The sequence below is a fragment of the Orcinus orca genome, chromosome 3 (assembly GCF_937001465.1).
Source record: "Orcinus orca chromosome 3, mOrcOrc1.1, whole genome shotgun sequence".
Lineage (NCBI taxonomy): Eukaryota > Metazoa > Chordata > Mammalia > Artiodactyla > Delphinidae > Orcinus > Orcinus orca.
Genome location: NC_064561.1, coordinates 38,885,580 through 38,909,758, shown reverse-complemented (window position 1 = coordinate 38,909,758; position 24,179 = coordinate 38,885,580). Strand labels below are relative to the sequence as shown.

General features: G+C 44.9%; 1 protein-coding gene across 24 annotated transcripts in view; it reads left to right on the top strand.

The window, feature by feature from the left end:
• ADRA1B (adrenoceptor alpha 1B) overlaps positions 1 to 24,179 on the top strand; it is a 633,734-nt gene that overhangs the window by 116,226 nt on the left and 493,329 nt on the right. For 22 of the 24 annotated variants that reach the window (XM_049708459.1, XM_049708460.1, XM_049708476.1 and 19 more), the window contains one exon: positions 3,628 to 3,707. The exons of 1 other annotated variant lie outside the window; for it this stretch is intronic. The gene's annotated coding sequence lies outside the window, so the exon portion shown is untranslated. Of the gene's footprint in view, positions 1 to 3,627; positions 3,708 to 14,818; positions 14,925 to 24,179 lie in introns of all 24 variants that reach the window. One more of the 24 variants, XM_049708462.1, reaches the window with a different exon arrangement.

Here is a 24,179-nt window from a genome sequence, read left to right as displayed (position 1 = left end):
CTTATCTTCAAAACAGGGATATTATCTCAGTGATCTCTCAGAATTTTGTGAGGCTTAAAAGAGATAGTACCAAAGCAAGCCTTTGAAATTAAAAAAAACGAACAAACATTGTATAGATGTAAACCATTTTGACTCCACTTAAAAATGAGCAGATTGGACTAGGGTAGCGTTTCCCAAAGTGTGTTGCTTGGAACATTAGTTTCATGGGATGTCAATAGGTATTGCACTAAAGCCATCAAACAAACAAAAACATGTTCTGTGGTGAAATAAATTTAGGAAACTCTGGGCTGAACAAACTTAAACAGGCATCATTACCACAGGAATTATTAGCTTTTACTATTTTTTAAAAAAATAAATTTATTTATTTATTTATTTTTGGCTGCATTGGGTCTTCGTTGCTGCGCGCGGGCTTTCTCTAGTTGCGGTGAGCGGGCTTCAGTAGTTGTGGCACACGGGCTCTAGAGCACAGGCTCAGTAGTTGTGGTGCATGGGCTTAGTTGCTCCGCGGCATGTGGGATCCTCCCAGACCAGGGTTTGAACCCATGTCCCCTGCACTGGCAGGCGGACTCTTAACCACTGCGCTACCGGGGAAGCCCAGCTTTTACTATTTAATGTGCGCTGTGAATCTTTAAAATTGAACAGTCCTTTGGAAATCATTGAACAATCTGCTCTCTAAGTTCCCTCAAACTTGAATGCTCTCTGATTCATGTATTTATTAACAAAGGTTTATACAGCCCCTCTTATGGGCAGACACTATTCAGTGTACAAAACAGAGACAAGAAAATCCCTGCTTTCATGGAGCTTACATCCTAACGGGATTTGATGTCACTCATCCAAAGGATGCTTGTGCTTAGAGAAGAGACTGCTATCCCTTAACTCAAAGAAATGAAACTTTCAAGTAGAATTGTCACACACAGAGTGGGGAAGGACAGTTTGTGGGCAGGTAGGGACGACTGCTCTTAATTGTGACTTCTGTAACTCAGCATCTGAGCTGAGGTTAAAACATGACCTTTGATCTGAAGAAGAAGATGGCTACTGCTTCCTGGGGGCACAAGATCACATTCATCCATTTATTCACTCATCCATTTATCAAATACCTCTGGGCATGATATATGTCATACATGGAAGTGTGCAAGACACAATCAGTACCCTCAGAGCCAAATTCCAGGTGGGCAGGCAGATAAAGATGTGAGTTTGCAACTCAGCATGTTCTGTGTGCTATAGTGGGGGTGTAAAGGGTGATATGGGAGCATGTTAGCAGGGTGCCCAACCTCACACTTCAGAGAAGGCATCTCAATGGACGTGACGTTTAAGCTGCATTATCCAGAGGTTGATAGTTTATTTAGTGAACTGGCTTAGGGTGAGTGGGGGAAAATGGTGAGCAGGAAAAGTCTTTAGATAGTAGAAACAGCATGTGGAAAGGCCTACTGGCACTCCCACTGAACTTGTGCAACCAGAGTGGAATGAGCAGGAAAAGATAGCTTCACGTCTATCTAGGATTCTGTGCATGACATTCTCTGAGAAAGCATTTTGTTGTTGAACTAAAACTTGAAAATCGCTGGGGTTTTTGAAAAGGAACTTCCTGAAGCCCCTGCCATCTTTATAAGTCTTAGATTCTTCCCCTTCTATCAGTCTCCCTCCCCAAAGTGTTTACATCCTCATGGGGAATTTTGGAAGATTTAGAATCTCTTAATTCTCAAACCCAAAGGAACACATTACTACTGGCACATATATTCATTAGAACTATTTTGGTGATAAATGACAGAAAACACAACTCAGGATGACTTTAGCAAAATAGTATATTATCTTACATAACAGAAAAATCCGGAGAAAGTTTGATCTGGAGGCTCTAGACCCAGTCTCTCTCCATCTCTTACATTCTCTGTCCTCCAGGTATTCTTCATTTTTAGGCTCAATATGGTGGCAAAATGGCTGCCAGCATCTCTATATCTACATCTTCCATGTCCAAGTCTAGTGGAAAAGAGGGTTGTTTTCCTGAAACTACCATACAGGTATCTGTACTCACTCTGATTGCACCACCTTATGTCATGTGCACATCCCTGAACCAATCACTGCGGCCCCCTGGGATAAAATTACAATGATTGCACAGGCCTGGATCACATGATCCAATCCTTAAGCAGGAATTCAACTGAATAAATTTTAAAAATCTTATTGGCTTTATTTGTGATTCATGAATTGAGCAGCTTCCCATCGAGCACAAAGAAAGGAGCTCTGAAGAGCTGTACAAAATGAAAGGCTTTTACAGGCAGAAGGGGGCAGGACAAGTTACTAGCAAAGAGTGGATTGTCTGTGGCAAAATCACCTTCCTTTATGGGACAGCAAGAGTCTTGACTGGTTTAAGATCCCACTCCTGGAAGAGGTTGAAACTGTAATTAAGTTAGGTATTATGTCTCGGTTTGGTGACTTGGGATTAGTATAAGTGGCTCCATTTTGGGCCTGCTGTCTCCTTTTTAAACTTATAGTCCTTACAGCGATCTGAAAGCTTCCTCCTTGTAACTCTCTGCTGGCTTCAATTCTCTCGTGTGCTAAAGAGAAATCCTTAGTTCATTGGCGGTAAAATGGTAGACTATGGCCAAATCTGGCCCGAGATGAGATCATGGCCCAGCACACTGTTTTAAATACAGTCGATCGTGGGTGCTTCAGGCGGGCAGGCAGGGTCTTTTCCCTGTGGTCTCCACAAGTCCCTGTTATCATATTCCCTGAGAGCTTCCAATATTGATGCCTCCAGCCTGAAGGGATTTGATTTTGCAATTCTGGTCTAATTCTTTCATGTGGTATTTGATCAGGTACTTGAAGACTGTAGTGTGACAGATTAAAAAAAAAGAAGAAGAAAAAAAGAAAAGAAAAAGAATGGAACTTGAATTTACACAGCCCAGTGAATTCTTGTCCTTCAAAGCATCACCTTGGGGGTGTTGCACACTTTTTCCAACGATACTGCTTTTGCTCAAAAGGATTTTCAAACTCCTCCTGGAATTGTTTTCAGAGCCTGAAGCAGATTCTTTGAATATCCTCACTGCTGGCAAATCCTCATTCTTTAAGAGTGGTTCTGATTTTTGGAAGAAGCCAGAGTCATTGAGAGCTGAGTGTTGATGAACAGGTTGGCTGACACGGCTGCCTGCCTCATGCTTTTTTCTGTGTCTAGAGCAAAGTGCAAGTAAGCAGTCATGAGGCTGAGGTCCTTGTAGGCTCATTTACAATTTTTTTGTTGTGTTTTTTACTTATTTATTTTTAATTTCATTAATTGAGTAACCAACACATTTGCGTGGTTCACATTTCAAAGGGCACTATAGGGTAAGCGGTGAAAAGCTTGTTTCCCATCCTTGTCCCCCGGCCACCCAGCTTTCCTTCCAGGTTTTGTATGTATTCTTCCAGACAGTCTCTGTGTATCCCTTAAATGTCTTGAAGGCCCAGAGAGGCATCTGTAAATAAGTGAAGTGCTCGCTTCGGCAGCACATATACTAAAATATAAATAAGTGAAGCATTGCTTGAATGCCTTTCAGGATCACTTCACTACGTTGTGTATAAATTCTGATATGTTTATGCCAAATGCAAGTCTCATTATTTTATAGTTATCTGACATTAGGTGTAAACTGTTGCCTTCCTTAGGGATAAATTGGGATCCTGAGAAGTCTCTGTAATGGGAGGTGGTGTCCTGGCTTAGTCACCTGAGCTGTGTGAGAGACCTGGTAAGTGACTTTATCTCTTTGAGATAAAGAGATATCTCTTTGGTTTCCTCATCTGTAAAATGCAAAGCAGCCCCCTCATAGGTTATTGTGAGGATTAAGTGAAATGATGCATGAAAATGATCCAAGGAGAATGTGATGGTGAATTTTTAATGGTAGATTTGGCTAGGCTATGACGCCCAGTTGTTTGGTCAAACACCAGTCTAGATGTTGCTGCTGTGAAGGTATTTTGTAGATATGATTACCATTTACAATCAGTTGACTTTAAGGAAAGCAGACTACCCTCCATAATATGAGCAAGCCTTATCCAATCAGTTGAAGTTTTCCAGAGAAGAAAGAATTCTGCCTCAAGACTGTAACATAGAAATCCTCCCCGAGTTTCCAATCTGCGTGGCCTGCCTTATGGATGTCAAAGTCAAGACTGTAACATCAACTCTTACCTAAATTTCCAGCCTGCCGGCTTGCCCTAGAGATTTTGTACTTGCCAGCCTCCACAATCATGTGAACTAATTCCTTGAGAACCCTGACTGATGCAGCGGGAGAAAACTCTGGATTTTTGAGTGTGTGTGTGTTGGGGAAGGGATTGTTTAAAAAACAAAACAAAACAGGTTTTGGTCCTGGCTCTTCCACTGGCCAGCTGAAAAGCCCTGAGCAAGACTTGGTACTATTAAGCTTCTAGTTTCCCCACCTGCCTAAAACCTCTCAAGGTTGCTGGAAGAAAGATGCTATGAAAATGATTTGTCAAGCATCACACACATGCAGGTGATTATTATTTGGTTATGCCTTCCTTTGAATGAACACATACCTTTAGGGGTCACCCTTTGGTGGCCCCCAGACCTACATCTCCCTAAGATGTCCCTTTCTTGGGCATTGATTCTTATCTCTGTCTCGGGCTGTCGAGCCCATACCTGGGAATGAAATCCAATCCTGCAGCGAGTAGTTGTCAAAGGGGCTGCAGAGCCTCAGAGGGCTGTGCACCCACAGGCATGGGGAAGTAGAGGAGGAGGGTAAGAGAAAGTGGAGAGAGGAACTTGTGGAGGTGGGAGCAGGGAAGGGAGAGGGAGGATGAGAGAGGAAGGGGGTCATGTGCCAGGCTGGCTTCCAGGGGGCCAGGGCTGATTTGCTGGGGTAGCTGGGTCTGCACTGCAGATTGCAGGCTGATTGCAACAGATTAGCTGGGACTTAAAAGGGGCCTCATCAGAGCACATGAATACAGCACTGAGTGTTCTATTTCTCTCATCCTGGGGCTAGAGCCAATCAAACAGGAGAGGGCCAGAGGGTGGCGGGGAGAGGCACCATGAATAACCTGCCTCCTTTAACATCACAGTGCCTCAAAATACCACTTGGTCCCATTTCCACTTTTTTTTTCCTCTGCCAGGGACTCAGGGGCTGGCACTTGAGAGGGGTGAAACTTTCTGTAGCGTCTGAGACTCCCCCCATGTTGCTGCCCACCCCATTCTGATGTTCTTTATCTCATCACTCAGCCCTCTTCTTTCATACCACTTATCACAAGCTGAAATTATTTGATAAGCAATTATTTACAAAAACCCCTGCTCTTTCCACTAGAATGTGCCATGAGATCAGGAACCTTATCTAACTTGTTCATTCCTGTAGTTCCAGCTCCTGGCAGGGTAGTACATGGTAATGCTCAAAAAATGTTCATTAAGGAATGGGGTAGATATATAACGTCTACCGAGCACTCTCTCTGCGCCAGGCAAGGAGCCCAGAGATGTATATGCATTTCTCCTCTTAATGATAGTTCTCTCAAGGAAGTATGACAATCTTTATTTTACTGATAAGAAAACTAAAGCTCAGACTGGTTAAGTAACATGTTCCTGGTCACACAGTCAGAGCTGGGATTCTAATATGGGTTTGACAAAGTATATAGGCTCTTAATCACTATGCCAGGAATAGAATATGCTTTATCTGCAGTGCCAGCGTTAATTGACTGGCGGTTGCTTCCAGGAGCCCTTTAGCTAGAAGAATTCTGAAGCAGTTTCCTGACTTAGTGGGAAGAATGCTGAGATCAGTTAGTAATGTCTGCAAGGGGTGAGATGGGATGTCTAGTGGTAGTGGTACATGTGCTGTCTATTTGCCATTCTTACAATATATGATATCACCTCCCTAAAGATGTACAACAGAGGCAAAGAAAAAAAAGAAGAGAGAGAGAACAACTAGGAGGCAGAGTGCTTGGCTTCTTTTCTGTCCCTAGTTTTTCACTCCTTCTTGCATTTGTCTTTTCTTTGCAATGGGAACACAGCTACCTACAGGATTGTTTGGAGGACAGGAATGTAATCAGAGGTAGGAACTAGCTTTGAAGGGTCTTGCAAGCAGAGGTTGAGATATTGCTTCATAAGCTGACATCGTGATGATGGGGGGGTCCTCAGGTAATGTGATATTTCTGTGGGACTCCAATACCTCTGTGCAAATGTGCTGTTATTATTTCCCAAAGGCCCTTCAGTGAACAAAGGGAGCAGGGAGTGTGGGGAGGTAGGTGACAGTCAGGCTGCTGAGCTGGATTTTGGGGATTGGTGCCTGGTTGCAGGTAAGGCTTTACAACCCACTGGTCATGGGGTGATCACCATGTATTTACTCTGCCCAACAGAAACCTGGGAGGGGGTATAGTATATTGTTTAAGATTGGGGCTTGTAGATTTTAGGTCCCAAGTTTGCCACTTACTGTGTAACCTTGGGTAAATCATATAACCTATTTGAGCCTTGGTCGCTGACTTAAAATAGCATCTGTCTTAGGGGCCTATTGTGAGAATTAAACGAGACAACGTGTGGAAGGGAACAATTTGGCTCTGGTGTACAGCAAGCACTCAATGCATATTTGTTATTGTCTGTGAGGAACCTATATGCCTATGTGGAAACTGGAAAATCAGGGCAGTTATCTGAATCTATCTGTGTTGCCCCAAACCAGGTGATTGATGGTTTTTCATTTTTGTTTGTTTTTTCCCCTAGTTTACATCTGGGTGTTTTGAATACCCAGCCTCAGTATTTTCAGGACCTGAAAAGAGAAGGGCAGGGTTGTTCAGACTGTGTTCAAATACACAGTCTGAGGTCCTTGTTGCTGCTGTCAGGCCTCTCTCTAAACAAGGGGAAAATCCATCCTCCCACTGCGTGCTGAAAACTGTGCTTTGAGAATATTAAGTTGGGCGTTGCTTCATTTGCCCACAATGGAAACCCACTGGGCCAGGACAGCCCTCCTTCCCCTCATTTTCCATAAGAAATGGCTTAGATCGCGGTTACCTGTGGTGATGGCTGTCATTTATTGAACACTAAGTGTGTGCTGGAACCTTATGCTCTTGACAGCCCTCTAAGGCAGCCACTATTCCCATCCTGGTTCTGCAAATGAGACGATTGCAGCCCAGTATGTTTGAGTTACTTGTCCATAGCCAGGTAGTGGCAGAGCTGGGATTCAAACCCAGGCCAGCCGGGCCTCAGCAGCAACATGCTAACCACCAGACCACACTGTCTTCCGGAAACTCTGGCTTGATGAAGATGTCTGTTTGGCAGGGGGAGTAAAATGCCAGATGTGTAAGTCAGGGGCAGTGGAAACCATGGAGGGATGGGAGCTGTGGTTCTTACTCCCTGCTGCACATCTGAATCACCTGAGGAGCATTCATGAGCTAGGGATGCCTGGTCTGACCCCCAAAGACTCTGATGCTCTTGATCTTGGATGGAGGTGGAGCTTCGCAGGTGGTTCTGACAGGTTTCCAAGCTTGAGGACCACCGGAGCAGCAGAAGAAGGTCAGGAGGGGGTTAGCAAATTCCTCATGGTTAGGAACCTTTCCACTTCCTCCTTGGAAGGGGCTGATTCACATTGCAGGTGGTGTACCTTTATCTCAGTATCCCCATTTGCAGTGTGTGGGCAGTGGAGCTTGACAACACTGCAGGGTGCTGGGTAGATAAACAGCTTGTAAAGTGCCATTTAAATGGAAAGCATTGGGATGAAGTGTTCCTGGGGCTTTTCAGTTTCAGTGTGGTGGTACTCTGGGCCACATCCCTAGCAGTTCTGGGTCATCAATAACCACTTGGGACCAGGATTCGAGGTATCTGCTTGCACAGCCTGGGGTAAGCGGGGAACTCTGATTGCCCCATCCTTTGGCTGAGGAACAGTGTGAGTGGATGCATAATTCGAACCATTAACTTGCTCTCAATATGGAGAATGAGATTTGTGGCTCCCTGTCACAAAGGAAATACGAAGCAGTAAACACACTTCCAGTTATGGATGGGGCTAAACACACCATTAAACTGAATGCTAATGGCTGTCTTCTGCTTCCTGTGAACATTTCACCGTGGCAACCAGCAGGTGCCCTTTTCTTGCCTTCTCTTTCATCTTCCCATAATTCTCTTCTGCCACAGCTTTTCGGATGATAATGGGCACATGCCTGAGATAGTAGTTAAAAGGAGAATTAGAGTTTTTTTAAAAAAAGCAAGTTAGATTGGAGTAGATTTCCAGCTTCTCACACTATTTGCTTGTAGGATGTAGCAGTCTCAGGTACTGAGAACAGGCCAAGACAGGTGAACATCTTTAATTGATGTATCTTTATTTATTTTTTTAAAATAGATCTTTATTGGAGTATAATTGCTTCACAGTACTGTGTTAGTTTCTGTTGTACAACAAAGTGAATCAGCCATATGCATACACATGTCCCCACATCCCCTCCCTCTTGAGCCTCCCTCCCACCCTCCCTATCCCACCCCTCTGGTCGTGGCAAAGCACTGAGCTGATCTCCCTGTGCTATGTGGCTGCTTCCCACTAGCTATTTTACATCTGGTAGTGTATATATGTCGATGCTACTCTCACTTCGCCCCAGCTTCCCCCTCCCCGCTGTGTCCTCAAGTCCATTCTCCATGTCTACGCCTTTATTCCTGCCCTGCCACTAGGTTCATCAGTACCATTTTTTTTTTAAGATTTCATATATATGTGTTAGCATACGGTATTTGTTTTTCTCTTTCTGACTGACTTCACTCTGTATGACAGACTCTAGGTCCATCTACCTCTCTACAAATAACTCAATTTCATTTCTTTTTATGGCTGAGTAATATTCCATTGTATGTATGTGCCACATCTTCTTTATCCATTCATCTGTCGATGGACATTTAATATACTGCCTACTGAGGGCATCAAGCCTGGCCTGACTTCTTTTTTTTTTTTTTGCGGTGGCCTGACTTCTGAAGCTTGGTCACTAAGTTGTGGAAGCAGCATAACTTAGGGCTTAAGAATAAGAGCCCAGGAGTTTGACATTTGGATATAAATCCTTTGCTGTTGCCTAAAAGCTGTGTAAATTTCCCTCTATGTGCCTACTTTCCTGTAAATTGGGGATAATAATAACCACTGTCTTATAGGGCTATTGTTGGGGGGCAGGGTGGAGGTGGAGTGGGGTAAGGGAGTGGGCTGGTTAATGAAAAATGAGTATAAAGTTCTTAGTATAGTGCCTGGCACAGAGGAGGCGCTCAGTAAATGGTAGCCATCCATTCTGATGATGATGGTGATGAGTAACATTGGCTGGGCGATTTTAGGCCGTTAACTTCCCTGAGCTGCAAATCCTTCATCTGTACAAGGCAAGCTAACCACAGCACCTGGGTCATTTGTTTAAAGCTCTAGATAAGAATTACATGATGAAAAGTACTAGGCACAGGGCTTGGCACATAGTAAGAGTTCAATAAGGACTTGCTGAATGAATGGAAAAAAAAATGCTATACTGGCTGAAGAAGCTCAATCATCAGACCCAAAACGTTTAATATTAGACACAGAGAGAAAAAAATACGAGTAGCCCTGGACTTTTTGTCAGTTTCATTTTTTTAGCAGCTGTGGACCTTCCTTTGCTTCCTCTCTCCTTGTTGTGCCCTCTCCTTTCAGTGCTTACCAAAAGCCTGTGCTGAAAAAGAGAAAGCATGTTTCTGACATACATAAATGAAACCCCAGTATCACAATGGGCACCGAGCAAGGCCTCAGACAGGAAGGGCCATAAATAACAGAGCTGTCTGTGCACAGTTGCTCAGCTAGCAAAGCTGGCCATGGGCTCTTTGTCTCCTGCCCCAGCCCCTCAAGTGTCCAGCATCCTCACCTTGCCCCCCCCCACAACACCGCCGTCGAGCGCCCCCTCCCAGGTCTGCTCTGCAGGGCAGTGACTCATGCTCTGAATCTGCCTACTCTCAGTCTTCTGCCAACTGCAGCTCCCCTAGCTGTCCCATCCCAGCCCTCCCTGGAAGAAAACAACCTGGTAAACCAGGGACTGGCATAGCTGCTTAGTCAGCTACTCTTGGGAGTAATTGAAATTTTTTGGATAGCATTTATGGTTTTAATTTCTAAGTATAAAAGGGATACATGTTTATATTAGAAAATTTCGGGAAAAAAGTTTGCAGAAAGAAACCAAGCACACAGAAGAAAATAAAAATCCTGAGGCCCAGGCAACAACATCCCAGGCCAAGTTAAATCAGCATTACTATGGATGGGGTCCTGTATCGTTAGTGTTTTTTTAAATTTCAGAGGTGATTCCAGTGTGCAGGCAAGCCTGAACAATCAACTTACAGATACTTGCCAGTAGCACTTTGAAGTATTTCCTGTATTTTTTATTTTTATATTTGGATCATACTGTTTATACCATTTGAAACCTGATTTTGGGAATTCCCTGGCGGTCCAGTGGTTAGGACTTCACACTTTCACTGCTGAGGGTGTGGGTTCGATCCCTGGTCACGGAACTAAGATCCCACAAGCTGCACAGCGTGGCCCCCCCACAAAAAAAAAAGAAGAAAAAAAAGAAACCTGATTTTGTTTTCTTTGGCCTAACAATACGTTATGAACATCTTCCCAAATCATTAAGATTCTTCTATGACATGATTTTTAAAAGTGGCTGTGTAGTTTTCCATCTTATGCATGCACCATAATTATTTTTAGCCTATTACCTATTACTAGACATTTTTCTAAAATTTTGCTGATTGAAATAATACTGAGATGTATTTCTACTCCTATCTGTGATCACTTACTTAGCTAACACATATAGTATATAACTATATGCTGGACACTATTCTAAGGCATTACATATATTTCATTTAATCTTCACAACCAGCCTATCAGGTACCTACTATTATCACCCTCATTTTAGAGATGAGGAAACTGAGGCTCAGAGAGGCCATGCTCTGGAATTAAAATTGCGGGATCAAAAAACATGAACATTTTCAAGGCTTTTGAAACACATTGCCAAATGGCCCACCACAGAGGTTTTATCCTTATTATGTGAGACATATGTGAGACAGAGCAGGGGGTCTTTGAGTTTGAAGATAATTCTATAACCCAATGAAATCTATCAATTTAAAACCTCTCCTTATTGTAGGTCTTTTATGTATGTTAAAAAAATCTTTTATAGTAGGATTTTAAAAAATGATATCTATTAGGTGTAAAGTGTGGTTTTATCATTTGTAAGCAATGTGCCAAGCATAAGAGCTGGCATTGTTTTTTGGTGACAGGGAGGGGGGACTGACCAGAATTCTTCACTTTGTGGTCTTCTCAGGGGGCTGACTTCTAAGGACGAGCCTGAGTATTCATCCCTCTCCAATTCTCTTCTGTTTTCTAACCCTCTTCTTTGGGAGAATGTTTTTGGTAAAGCAGAGGAATATCTCCTGGAAGAGGTGCTACAAGAGGAGAGGTGGCATTATCAGGTAGAGAAAAATTTGTTAGGCTTCTGATGAAGTGACCCGAAGCCTCTTCCTCAAGGGAATCTGATTCGACTCCCTCCAGCTGCTCATGGGAATGAATGGAACTGGTTTTCTGGGAGCTCAGGAAGGAGGGCAGAGGGGCCCTCACAGCCGAGAGGACAAGGGAGCCCCAGGAAAGAGCAGCAGATAGGTGAGAGAGAAGAGACTTCTAGAGCCCCCTTGAGGGGCTCCGTAGGCCCTGAGGTGTCTCAAATACAAAGCTTTGTGTACCACCCCCCTGGCTTCTCTGTGTATTTGTCAAGTTCAATCATTAGCTTGGCTATTATTATTTTTCTTTTGGAAGAGGATTGCAACTCTATAAGACTCTTCCTGTCATCCCCCCGACCACACACACACTGATAGTACAGTACCCACATTTCTGAGAGGTTTCCTACTTACAGCAGGAGAGCAAAAGAACTTGCCACTACTATGAACTCCTTGAGGACAGGGACCCGTGTCTTTTTGTTTTTTTAATTATATTCATTCTCAGTGGCTCTGGCAGGTCATAATTTTCATTTCTATTCACAGAACACCCCATCCTGTTAATTGACGCTTGGATGAGAGTTATGTTAGTGAGCTTTACTTTGGTTGCTACAGAAGCTCAATTCAAACTCTATTAAAAAAAGGGGGAGAGTCTAGGATGGAGAGGAAATGTGGTTGAATTCAGAGTTTTGAAGGATGTTGTCTGTCTGTCTCTCTCCTTCTCTGGGCTGGCCTCATTCTCTTAAAAATGGGCTCCCTTCACAAGGTCCATGCCTTCTCTTGGATTTTATGTGTGAATACTGGGTGAGAAAAGTCCTCTTTTGTCTTGGGCCCAGCTAATCTGGGTTGATGAGTCTGGGAGCTGCCTGTACCTGTCCCTTGCTGTGTGATCCCAGCTTAACCTCGTGGAGAGAGAGGACTGTTCTCCCTAACATCCATATGTCAGTCCTAGAGAGGGACTGGCTGACTTGGCTTGAGTCACACCAAATCAATCAACTACTGCATCTAGAGGAATAAAGTGTAAGAGAGGCCGGACCCTTTATATGGCACCTTATGTGGTAACAGGCTGCACCTGGCACCCACAGAAAAGGACTGGAAAATAGTGTCAGGAAGACAAACCAACAAAGAACTGTGTTCAGACTCACTGTGTCCCTGGCCTAGGATTTCAGCTGGTCAAATTAATTTGGGTTTTTATTTCTGTTGTTAATGGCATATTCCTTCTAGTACTTTTCAGTCTGTAAATAAGGTAAACACTTGTTTTCATCAAAATCTGAATTTTTAACCCTTCTCCTTCAGTCATTGCTTCCCTGTAATTTTAAAACATGCAGATATCTTCACATTTATTGCCAAATTTTTCAAATGATGAGGTCAGTCTTTGAAGCCTCCATGTCTAGACCAGTTACGTGCTCTAATTCCTTTTAAATATGGGGTCCGGACACACTCCTCCACTGAAGCAGCCTCTCGCTGGCCACTCATGACCTCTGGGTCGCTGAATCCATTGTTCTTTCTTGGTCACGTTCTCCTGGCCGTTGCCAGCACTTCTTAACGTGTAATCTTACTTTTGAGTGCCATCACCATTTTGGGAGCAAAGAATGTCCTCATGAAGGACCTGGAAAAGCTGTTTGGCACTTCTGCCTTTTGGGGCTGTCTCATTTTGTTCTCTGTCTATAAATAGAAGAGGGACTCATTGTTTGCCCCTCCACCTTTCATCTGGCTATATTTTGCCTTTGGCTGGCAGAATGGACTTGTGGAAAGAGCACAAGATTTGGAATTAGATAAACTTGGGTTCGCATCCCGGCTCTTACTGCTTACTTGCTGTGGGGCCTCCAGTGAGATGATTTCTTTTTTTCAAACTTCTTTGAGCATCAGTTTTCCTCTCCTGAAAATGGAGGAAAACAATAGCACCTGCCTCGTAGGATGGCCCTATAGCTTCATGAGTAATGTGGAGGCACAAGGCCCAGCACCCCAGCAGATACTCAAAAGATGTGGATTCTCCTACTCCCCTCAAAAGATATTTGGTTTGTCCTCTGTCCCCTTGGGAATAAGCTCTGGGATGAATCACCACATTTATATGTCTTATAAAAGTTGCCAATCTGTTATATATTTTTAAATATATTCATGCTTTCTATATTCTAAAGCAGCTGGCCATTAGAAACAAACTTAAAGCTAACTGCTCTTTGGTTAAGCCTTCCCTACTCTTTCTTCTATAGAACATGGCCTTTTTCTTTTATTCTTTGTGGTGTACAGACATTTCTCCCTTGCCCTCTCCCCTCCATCCTGTTCGGCATCTGTTCCGTTCTCCCGTGGAAAGGGCACACTCCCTTTCAGGAACTGTTCCTCTTTCACAGCATCTGGTTCTGGCGGGGTGGGGCTAAGGAGAGTCATGTGACCAAAGCTCGACCAATCGTAGTATCTCATTCCCTTGCCATAGCAGTTGGCTCAGTGGTGGCCACGTGATCCAAGTTTGGTTTATTGGTGTCCTTCTCTTGAAATTTTACTCTTGGGTTCTGGGAGAGAGAAATCTTCTTTCTCCTTGGGCGTTGCTAATCTGGATTGACGAAGCCTGGAGGTGCTTCTGCCTGGTCTCCTGCTGTGTGGATAAAGCTCTTCCATCTTAGGAGAGAATGAATCCAACACATGGAGAGAAGCAGGGAGCTGAGATATGGGCTGAGGAGAGAGGGGGAAGGGTGGGAGAGGTGATATCATCATTTGATTTCCTGAGGACATACTACTCCTGACCTTCTAAGATATGAGCCAGCGAATTCTGGTTTTTCCTTAAGCCAGATTGGGTTTGGTTTCTGCTCCTCTTGAAGTCAGGCCCCCTAATAAATTGATCGGTTTGTTTAAATTAACGGCTACCTTATAAATGAGTCGTGTATATGTCACCACAAAATCTGACAGCCAGTCAACGTTACTGATAAGGCATAGAGTCATATACTGAGTTCCTACTAAGGGCAAAAGGATCTACAAAGCCCCTTTTACATTTGTATCACTGGAACCCTGCCTAGTTCCTGGAACATAGAAGGTCCCAATATGTATATAGGAATAAAGCAGGGCATGAAGGAGGATCTGATTGGTTCAGCTGGCCAGTCACCATCCAGTCCAGGAGAGTCCCATTGGCTAGGCCGCTGACTCCCACGGGGCCTTGGCCAGTCTACAGCTTGGCTATCAGTAAGTCAGGCCAGTTGCGGGTAGGGATCTGTGATGCAGAAAATAACCTCTTTTGCATAAGGAATTGTTTAATTTGACTGTGGGATAGCAAGTTCTTGAGTTTCACAAAGGGGACAGAATAGCAGCCTGGCACTTAGCTTGGCTTGTCCAGGCCATTTGAGCCCTCAGGGAAGGGTTTGGAGAACTACTGGGGGAGCTCCAGGAAAAGCTGAGCTATTCCTGTCCTGCTGAGGGTCTCCCCTTGGGCTTCTCATCCAGAGGAGAGCAGTGACCCCAGACCAAGGGGGGAATTCTGTGAAGCCACGGGAGCCTGAGTACCTGCCAGAGGATGGCTGACTCCAGAGTGACCTGCTGAGGCCTGCCGGTGAGAAACAAGCCCATGCTGTGGGGAGGCCAGCCAGCCAGCGCAGCAGCCATCTGTGCTGGGGATGAGAGCCTGGGGAAGCAGTAACGCTGCTGGTGGCGGCCTGTCTCTGGCCGTGTCCCCAGGCCTTGTTCCCACTGTAAGCTGACACTGGTGGAGCGGGGCCTCTCACGTCTTCCTCAAGGGGTCAGGAGGGCTCAGGGGCAGAGTCTATTCTCAGACACTGAGCAGCTGCCTGTAGGGGCTGCAGAGAGTGTGAGGAAAGCAGCCCCTACACAGGGGGCTTGGTGAGGAGGACTTGGAATTGGAGGGTTGGCATTTGAGGCTGATTTTAATCTTGGCCCTGTCTCCACAGCAACAGAGTAAACTGGGAGGCAGTGAACTGTACCCAGAGGGGTACCGGATAGAGGTCTGGAGACTCAGGGATTCACCCAGTTCTCTCCAAGCAGTTGTGGGACCAGGGCCAAGCCTCAGTCTCCTTATGGTACACTGAGAGAACTTGGGTCACATGCTCTTGGAGGATTTCTCTTGGTGAGTAATCACACCTCCCATCAAATGATTGATCTAAATTCACTTGCTGTGTTGAGATGACCGATCTGGAAAAGGTAGGCCTCACAGTTAACTTTCTTTGTAGGCAGTAGGGGATGGATGAGAAGCAACATTATTCCAAACATAATGACAGTAGTAATAATTGTTACAATAGTGATAACAAAACAGCCATTTAATTTAAAAAATACGCACTCTAAACCAGGCACTCTATTTTATGGTACATTAGCTTATTGATCTTTTACAACACTCCTCTGGGGTGGGTGTTATGATTCCTGTTTTGGAGATGAAACTATTGACCTTCAGAGAGGTTAAGTTACTCGCCCAGCATCTCACTATTAAAAAGGTGGCAAAGCTGGGATTTGAAGCTAGGTCTGCTTGCTTCTAAACCCTATGTTCTTGTCTACTCTGTTATCAAGTGGATGAGTGGTGCCTTCTACTTTCTGCTGTGAAAACATAGATACATAGAGGCTCAGAGCCCTGCCTAGAAGACAGGGCTGATTGTTTTTCAGTTGTTAGTATGTCATACAAAGCCATCAGCAACACAGTCCCAGACTTTTTTTTTCCAACTTCATCCCTCACTTTTCCCCATCATCCCCACCAAACTCATGGTCCACTCAACACACATTCCTGCTCAGGCAAGATTCAGGTGCCATCACATTTTGAAAGATGTTCTCTGATTTCCAAGCAGTTAACCACAATACCCTTTTGCTTCTGCTGTGGCATGTATCATATTCTGTAATTATGTTTTAGTCACCATTCATTTAATGAATATTTGCTGGGGGATTCTGTGTGTTTGGCATTGTGTTAGGTGCTTGTGAATTTTTCCCTGCCCACTTTCCCTGCCCTCCAGGTACCCAACACATACTAAAACTCACAGATTTCTTTTCAGAGATGTGTCTTATTTCCCTTGAATCTCAAGTAACTGACAAAGCCTGTTATATTGAAGATGCTCAACAGCTATTTGAAAAGTGGACGCATGACCCAGAACCTACCTACTTTTGAATAACTGCCTGTTTCGTCCCTATAGATCCCCCAATAGATTTTTAGATGCTTGTAGACAGGAGCTGGGTTTTATTTTGCTTTTGTCCCCATTGCTGGGTCCAGAGAAGGAATTTAATACATGTTTATTGAATGAGTCATTAGTGAGAAGGATGAGTTCTGGGGAATGAGTATGCTAATTCTGCAGGTGTTGATCAAGCACCCACCATGCAGATACCACCAAGATCATTGCTTGAGTGGGCACCATGGTGAGTAAATACCATGTTGATCTTACGTCCTCAGGATGCTGAGTGTCTAGTGATCGGCTTATGCTTACAAACTAACATGGGAAACAGCAGAGAGAGAAGTCAGGCACCAACCAGACACCTACCCTGTCCAGAATCACTGCTGGTCCCTGGCCACGTCCTCAGCCCCGCTGTGGCTCTGATTCCCACAGCTTCCCTTCCTCAGAGGGCTCTCTGCCTCTGGGTAGAAATGAATGTGGCCTGTGAAAGAGCCCTGAGTTCTTGCAAAGATGATTGCCCCATCTAATTCAACATGAAATAAAGTAGACGGAAGGATTGTGACCCTTCCCGAGCCCAGAATCATTGCTCTTACTATTGGAAGGAGCTGGAACAGGTCATTTGTCCTGATTCTAATATTCTGTTTGTAGAAATCATTGTAATAGGGTGGAACTATGTTAACACCTGGCCACAGAATTCTTTTTTGGAGGAAAACTATCTTGGGACCCTGAGGACAAAGTTGGCAGGGACAAAGTGATGAAGAGAGAACTGATTTTTTGGCATAAAAATAAATAGGGAGTTTGCAAGAAGGAATTTGAAAGAAGAGAGGAAATAGAAGGGAGAGGACCCAGCAGGGGAATATTGGAAGTTGAAATTTGCATTAGTGGAAATTTTAAGAACAGGGATGTGTAATTTTATTTATTTATTTATTTATGGCTTTGTTGGGTCTTCATTGCTGCTCGTGAGCCTTCTCTAGCTGTGGCGAGCAGGGGCTTTTCTTCGCTGCAGTGTGCGGGCCTCTCATTGTGGTGGTCTCTCCTGTTTGGGAGCTCAGGCTCTAGGCGTGTGGGCCTCAGTAGTTGCAGCACATGGGCTCAGTAGTTGTGGCTCGCGGGCTCCAGAACGCAGGCTCAGCGGTTGCGGCACACAGGCCTAGTTGCTCCGCGGCAAGTGGGATCCTTCCGGATCAGGGCTCGAACCCGTGTCCCCTGCATTGGCAGGCGGACTCTCAACCACTGCGCCACCAGGGAAGCCCGGGATGTGTAATTTTTGACTGCGTGTTTTTTGTGTATGAGTGTTGTAAATTTTCTGTCTTCAGTAAAGAGACACACATACTTACACACACCCCTGTATAAGTGGGTCTTGGTGGGAGGAGAAAAGAAAGAAATTGCAGAAAAATTGCTGAGTTTCTTGTTTGTATTGGCACAAACAGCTCACACAGGATGGTGAGATTATCTATAAACTAAAATAATTCAATGGAAGCAGGTGATTAAGACAAGAGGTAATAGATATCCTCAGAAGGGTGGGTAGGAATGAGTATTGTGCATCACGTGTAGGATGGGGTTTCAAACCAATTTTTTATTTGACCTTCAAAGAACAGCAGCATTCACTAGGGTTCTTTGGTTTTAAGTAACAGAAATGGATTTTGGCTAAAAAACAACTAAAGGACTTTATTAGGTGGATTCTGTGTAGCTCACAGAACTGAAGAGAAAATTGAATAGTCAGGTCACACTGAGTAGGAAGTAGAGGATACCTCTTCAGGCATCCCCACGGAGGTGAGTCAGCCCAGCTTTTTGCCATGCTAGTGAGGTTCCCACCAAGATCAGACCTCAGAGAGAGGAAGTCCTATGGAGGAGTCTGGGTCACATGTGCTACCATCCATCTCCCTACTTGGCTGCAGTAACATGGAGTCATTGATCGTCATCATTGACTGTCTTCTGAGAGAATAAGAGGAGACTTTTCAAAGAAAGGAAAGGGGGTGCTTTCGCCTAAGCTCAGAGGAAGGGATGCTGGGCAAGCAGAAATAGCAAATGTCCACACTTACAGGGTACCTCAGCTAGGAGATGTTGCTGCTCTATGTATTGTTTGTAAAAATACTTAACACAAGCACCTGGTACAAAGTTCAACATGCAAGAAGGTATGAAGATACAGTTGGGCTTCCCTTCACCTCTGAGCTCAGTTTGTCCCGTAGAGGCCACCACTCTTTCCTGTGTCTCCTTGCACAACACACACACACACACACACACACACACACACACACACACACACACACACACACACACACACACTACAGCTGCCACTGTGAGGGCCTGCTCCCCAGACTCTGAGCCCTCTGAGGGCAGAACCTCCTTATTTGCCTCTGGGGTACTGACAACTAGAACAGTTTGGCTCCCTGCAGAAGTTCAGCAGCCAATTGCTAAGAGCCAAATTCTTGCAGGAAAGAGAAGGGGGAGGGAAGGGGGACAGATTCTGTCTGAGATCACTTAGTGCCTCGCTCTGTGATCTATGAGTTGCTTTTAATTTCCTGTGCTTGGCCGCCAGCAGCCTGATGAAATAAAGGAGATAGCAGGGCTGGCCCTGCCTGGCCTGGGGCTTGTCTGCTTGCTGCAAGGCCATGATCTCCAGACCTTGAAAAGACAAGAGCTGAGTGTGCTCCCCTTCCCCCCGCCTCTCAGCCTCCTCTATGTGGAGGGGGTGCAGAATGGGCTGCTCGAAACCAATACGCTTCCCAGGGGGCAGTGCAGAGTTCACTCCCTGGGCTTTGGGGGCAGACAAGGATGGTTTGGCTCCTGGCTCTGTTGCCTCCTGACTGGTTGCCTCATTCTCTGAGCCTCAGTTTCCTCAATCATAAATGGAGGATATTAGTAGGACCTACCTCACTGAGTTCTTAGGAGGATCCAAAGAGCATGAATTCAATGTATGAAGCAAGGTGCCTGGGACCTGGCACATACTAAGTTGGTGGTTGGTATCAGTATCATTCTTTCTGTTTACCACATGGTCACAAGGATCACTCTCAGCAAAATGGCCCAGTTGGTGACTTTGTCTTCTACCTTTCCTTTGAACACACCTTTCCCTTCCAGGTACAGTGTGGTCTGATCTTTCCTCATCTCTTCTGACATAGACAATATTAACTCCTTCTACTGCCGCTGCTGCTACTGGCATTCCTACCAGCATCACCACCTGCCACTGATTCAGTGTTGACTTTGTACCAGGCATGGTGCCCTGAATGTGGGGTGTGCCATCTAATCTTGACAACAGCTGCTATTCCCACTCCAGGCTGAGAAAATGGAGTCACAGAGAGTCAAGGTGATTTCCTCCTGATTGATTGAATAATTAAAATTAGCAGTCTGATGGTCGTTTACAGAAGGACGTAGAGATTTAATGGATTATCTCCATCATTGGGTTTGTATTTTCAAAGTGTTCTTCAGAAAGAGGTCAGAGCTTACTCTGAAGGAATGAGTTGATGATGGGAGCAAGTTAATCTTCTTTGATGGGTTTGGGGAAGAAAGAATTGTGTGGGGGAAGAAGGAATGCTTTCCTACTACTCTTGAAATAAAACAGACGCCATTGCCCGCTCCATCTGAAATTAAGATCAATCCTAAATGTATCAATGAGAGAATAGTGCAAAATTCCCTGCTGTTTTTTTGTGGAACAGGTAATAGAGTGGTCATTCCCTGAGAATTCTACTCCCTGGTGCATGAGATTGGTTAATAAACACAGACTCAAGATCTAAAGAAAACCAAAGACCTTGCCCCAACTTCAGTGAAGTTCCACTGTTGGCTGCTGAGCCTTCACCCTGAGCAGCCACAGGGTTTTCTGCTCGTAGATGCAGCAGGTTGTTGCTGCAGCGACCTGCTGACCTGGTGCCTGGCCGGTGACAGGGACAGGACAAGGGAAGGGGGAATCAAGAGAGTAGGGGCTGGACACTGACCCCAAACATGACACATCATTTAGCTCCATCGGCTCTTAAGGGATGACCAGTCTCGTTCTTTTTACAAAGACTTCCAAGGAGTGGGAAGTGATCAGGCTTAGATTCCATACCCACAGTCAGTGACTGCCTTGCCCAGAATTCACTTGAATTAGTGTCTTCGGTGAAAATAATCAGAATATGAAATATTTACACAGCTCACTGTTAATCAAGGGCTTTCACCTTCTTCTTTCCTTCTTTGCTTCCCTCTTCATCTTTCCCTCCTCCCTCTCCCAACCTTGTGTGTTTCCAACCTTTTAAAGATGAGTAGAAAGGACATCTCATGCCCACGTCACACTAATGTGAGTGGCAGAAGGGGGACCGAGAGTCTAAATGCCAGCCTTAGCAGTGGGGCAATCCTGGCTCTGTTACTGGTAGCCATAAGTCCAAGAGCAAGTTTCTTCATCTCTCTCATCCTTTGCTTCCTTGTCTGGAAAAGGACAATAACAGCAGCTACTTCAGAGGGTGACTCTGAGGGCTAACTGAGGTATATAAAGTGTTTATCAGAGTACCTGGTAGTTAGCAAGTGCCCAGTGAATGTCACTTTATCCCTACAGTCCTAAACATTGTCACCATGTAGACTGTGTGCAAGTCAGCTGACTTTATGTGTTGGACTTGAGTTTATACTGTGCTTTGCATTGTAAAAGATATATTTTGCAATGCCAATTAAAATATAATTCACTTTTCACTTGGCGAAGATGTTACTACCCAGTGCTTGTGAGCTTGTGGTGAAATGGGAGATGGGCCTTCTCATCAGGGCTTGCTGCATTCACACAGTGGCAGGGGCACCTTACTGTCTTACAAGGAGGTGAGTCTGGTTCTCATGCACCAATGATGGGATGGATCATGGTGTTAACTCTGGGAAAGCGAACTTTGATGTTGTGCTTTGAATGCTGTAGAAAGTTCCACTGGAGGCAAAGCAAGATAAACTAATGTCTAAAGATGATAAGAAGTGACCTGTAGGGATTTGGACAAATCAGTAAGCATTCTTCAGGGAGTGGCATTAAAACAAGGGAAAGAAATTGAAAATGACTCATCCACGTGTGTGTGGTCACGTGGAGGAGGAATGTTTCAGACTGTTCATCGAAATGGAAGAGTGACCCCTGAAAACTGGAGACCTTAAAAAACTACCTGTAAGCCCATTTGGATGACTCACAGACCTCTCGACCTTACCTGTCCACACCTGCATTCTTGATTCCATCCCACCCACTGAACCCACTGCGGTTGACTCCACATGTGCTCAGTTCAAAAACCCAGGAGACTTCCTCAAGTTCTTCATTTTCCTAACCCCCATCCAAGTGATCCGAATTCCTGTGTTTTCCACCTCCACCGTGCATCTCTCATCAGTCCCCTTGTCTTCTCCCTGCTACTCACCTCATAACCTGTACAACTACAAACACTGTAACTGCTTTCCTTGCTTCTGCTTTTGCTTCTGTGGATCCTTTATCCACACAGCAGGAAGTGACTTTAGGGATCTGGACAAAGACCTGGAGAGGGCCTTTGACAATATAAATCAGGTCACATCACTTCCTTGTTTAAAATCCTCATCAGTAAGATGAGGATGGTGAGCACACCTTCCTCCTAGGGTTGATGTGAGCGGTAAAGGAGAGACCTCACCTTCGTCAGCACACGTGTACTCAGGAATAGTAACTCTCCTTATGGGGGGCATGATGGTCCCTGCCCTCTTGGACCAGATTCCTTTGATATTGACTAGGAGACAAGGAACCTGTCCTCATTTGCTCATTAGTTACCTGACTTCATTAGCTATGTAGTCTTGGATAAGCCACTTAACATCTTCTGAGCCTCAGTTTTGTCATCTTTGAAATGGGAGTAACAATAGTACCTGCCTCTAGGTTCTGTGTATTCATTAAGATAGTGCATAAAGTGCTTGGCATGATGCCTGTCATGTAATAAGTGCTGAAATAATGGTAGCTGTGAGTTCCTGTTATAATTGTTATGTCTTGTGCCTGTCTGGCAGGTGGTTGGCTTTCACCAACCACCATCTATGGTGCCCCCCACTGGCATGATTGCTACAGTTTGCCTACCTTTGGCTTAAGGACAAGACTCCAGTACTCATTATCTGGCAAATAAAATAAAGATGGACACGCTGGGAGCATTTTCTCTTGCGTCTGCCTTGGCTCCTTGCTATTTTGGAACTGTGTGCTGTGTACCTTTTGCAGGTGAGGCCACTGCCATAGCAGGGCTGGGATGCCACATGCAGGGTAACTGGCTCTGGGTTCTCCACCCCATTGTTGACTTTGGCATTCAGGACTTTGGTGGAGGGCTGCCATGGTTGCATTCCTCAGAGCAGCAAAGAGAAGAGAAAACAGTGCAACTCTTGCCAATTTCCTTGAGCTCCAAGGGAAAGAAACAAGTAACATGAGTAACAACATGAAAATGAGATTGGGTTGCATTGGAATGAGCTGAAAGCCTTAGGGACAGGTTCCTGAAAGCCTTCAGGAACATCACTGTTCCATCTTGGCTGCCCAGGGTTTTTTATTCTGCTGGGTGTAATACACTAACAGAAGGGAGGTAGAATTTCAATGACGGGGGTAGGGGTGGAGACAAGAGCCCTAGTGACGTGGTGGCTGTGGAGAGGGAATAGACTGTGGGAAGACTGGAGAAAGTAGTGATGCTATGGTAGACTAACAGATTTCCTGTGTAGTGTGTGACATAAACCTCTGACCTTCCCCAATTCAACTCACCTGCATTCATCTCCAAGGTATGGGGAATTGGGTTTGTTTTGGGGAATGTGGCAGAGTACGAATGTAAAATCAAGGTTGGCATTAAGCAAGAGCAGAGGCAGTCAAAGGGAACCCTGCATGTATTGATCACTATTGTATAAAGATGCAGTAGCTTGCTTAATTATATAGATCTCACCCTCCACATGAAATTTAAAAAGTGGTATGCAGAAAGTACTCAGATTGCTGTATTAGTGTGAATTAATAAGAAAAGCTGGTTGGCATAAACCTCTCCCCCTCCCACCCTTACTCCTTGGAAATAGAAGCAATATTGTTTAGCTAAAGTCAAATGGAAGGACTCTTTGGAAATGGGGAGGAGGAGATAGGAAGTATTTCTTCAGACTAGAGAGAGGCAGAAGAAGCTGCTGATACCTTGAGACTTTTTTTTTCTTTTTAAATCTATTGCAGCTTAAAGAAACATTCCAAAACTTGGTGACGTAGAACAGCAACAACGTTTATTTTGCTCATGGATTGGTAGTTTGGCCAGGATTGGGTGGGAACAGTGTGTTTCTCTCTCCACTCAGCTGGGGCGGCTGGAATCCTCTCATAGTTTGTTCATTTGCACGCCTGGCAATTCATGCTGGCTGCCCTCTGGGGCCCTGTCTGGGGCTGCCAGCCAGCACACCTACACCTCTTCCTGTGGCCTGGGCTTCCTCTTCACCACATAGTGGCCAGGTTCCAAGGGTGAGCACTGTGGGAGTGAGAGCCAGGCAGAGCTGTGTCGCCTTTTCTAACCTAGCCTGGGAAGTCCTGCAGCATCACTCTAACTGCATTCTACTCATTAGAAGTGAGTCACCAATTGTTATTAATTTGCTGGGGCTGTCATAACAAAGTACCACAGGTTGGGAGTCTTAAACAACAGAAATTTATTTCTCACAGTTCTGGAGTCTAGAAGTCCAAGATCAAGGTGTCTGCAGGGTTGGTTTCTTCTGAGGACTCTCTCCTTGGCTTGTAGATGGCTGTCTTCTCCCTGTGTCTTCATATGGTCTTCTGTGTG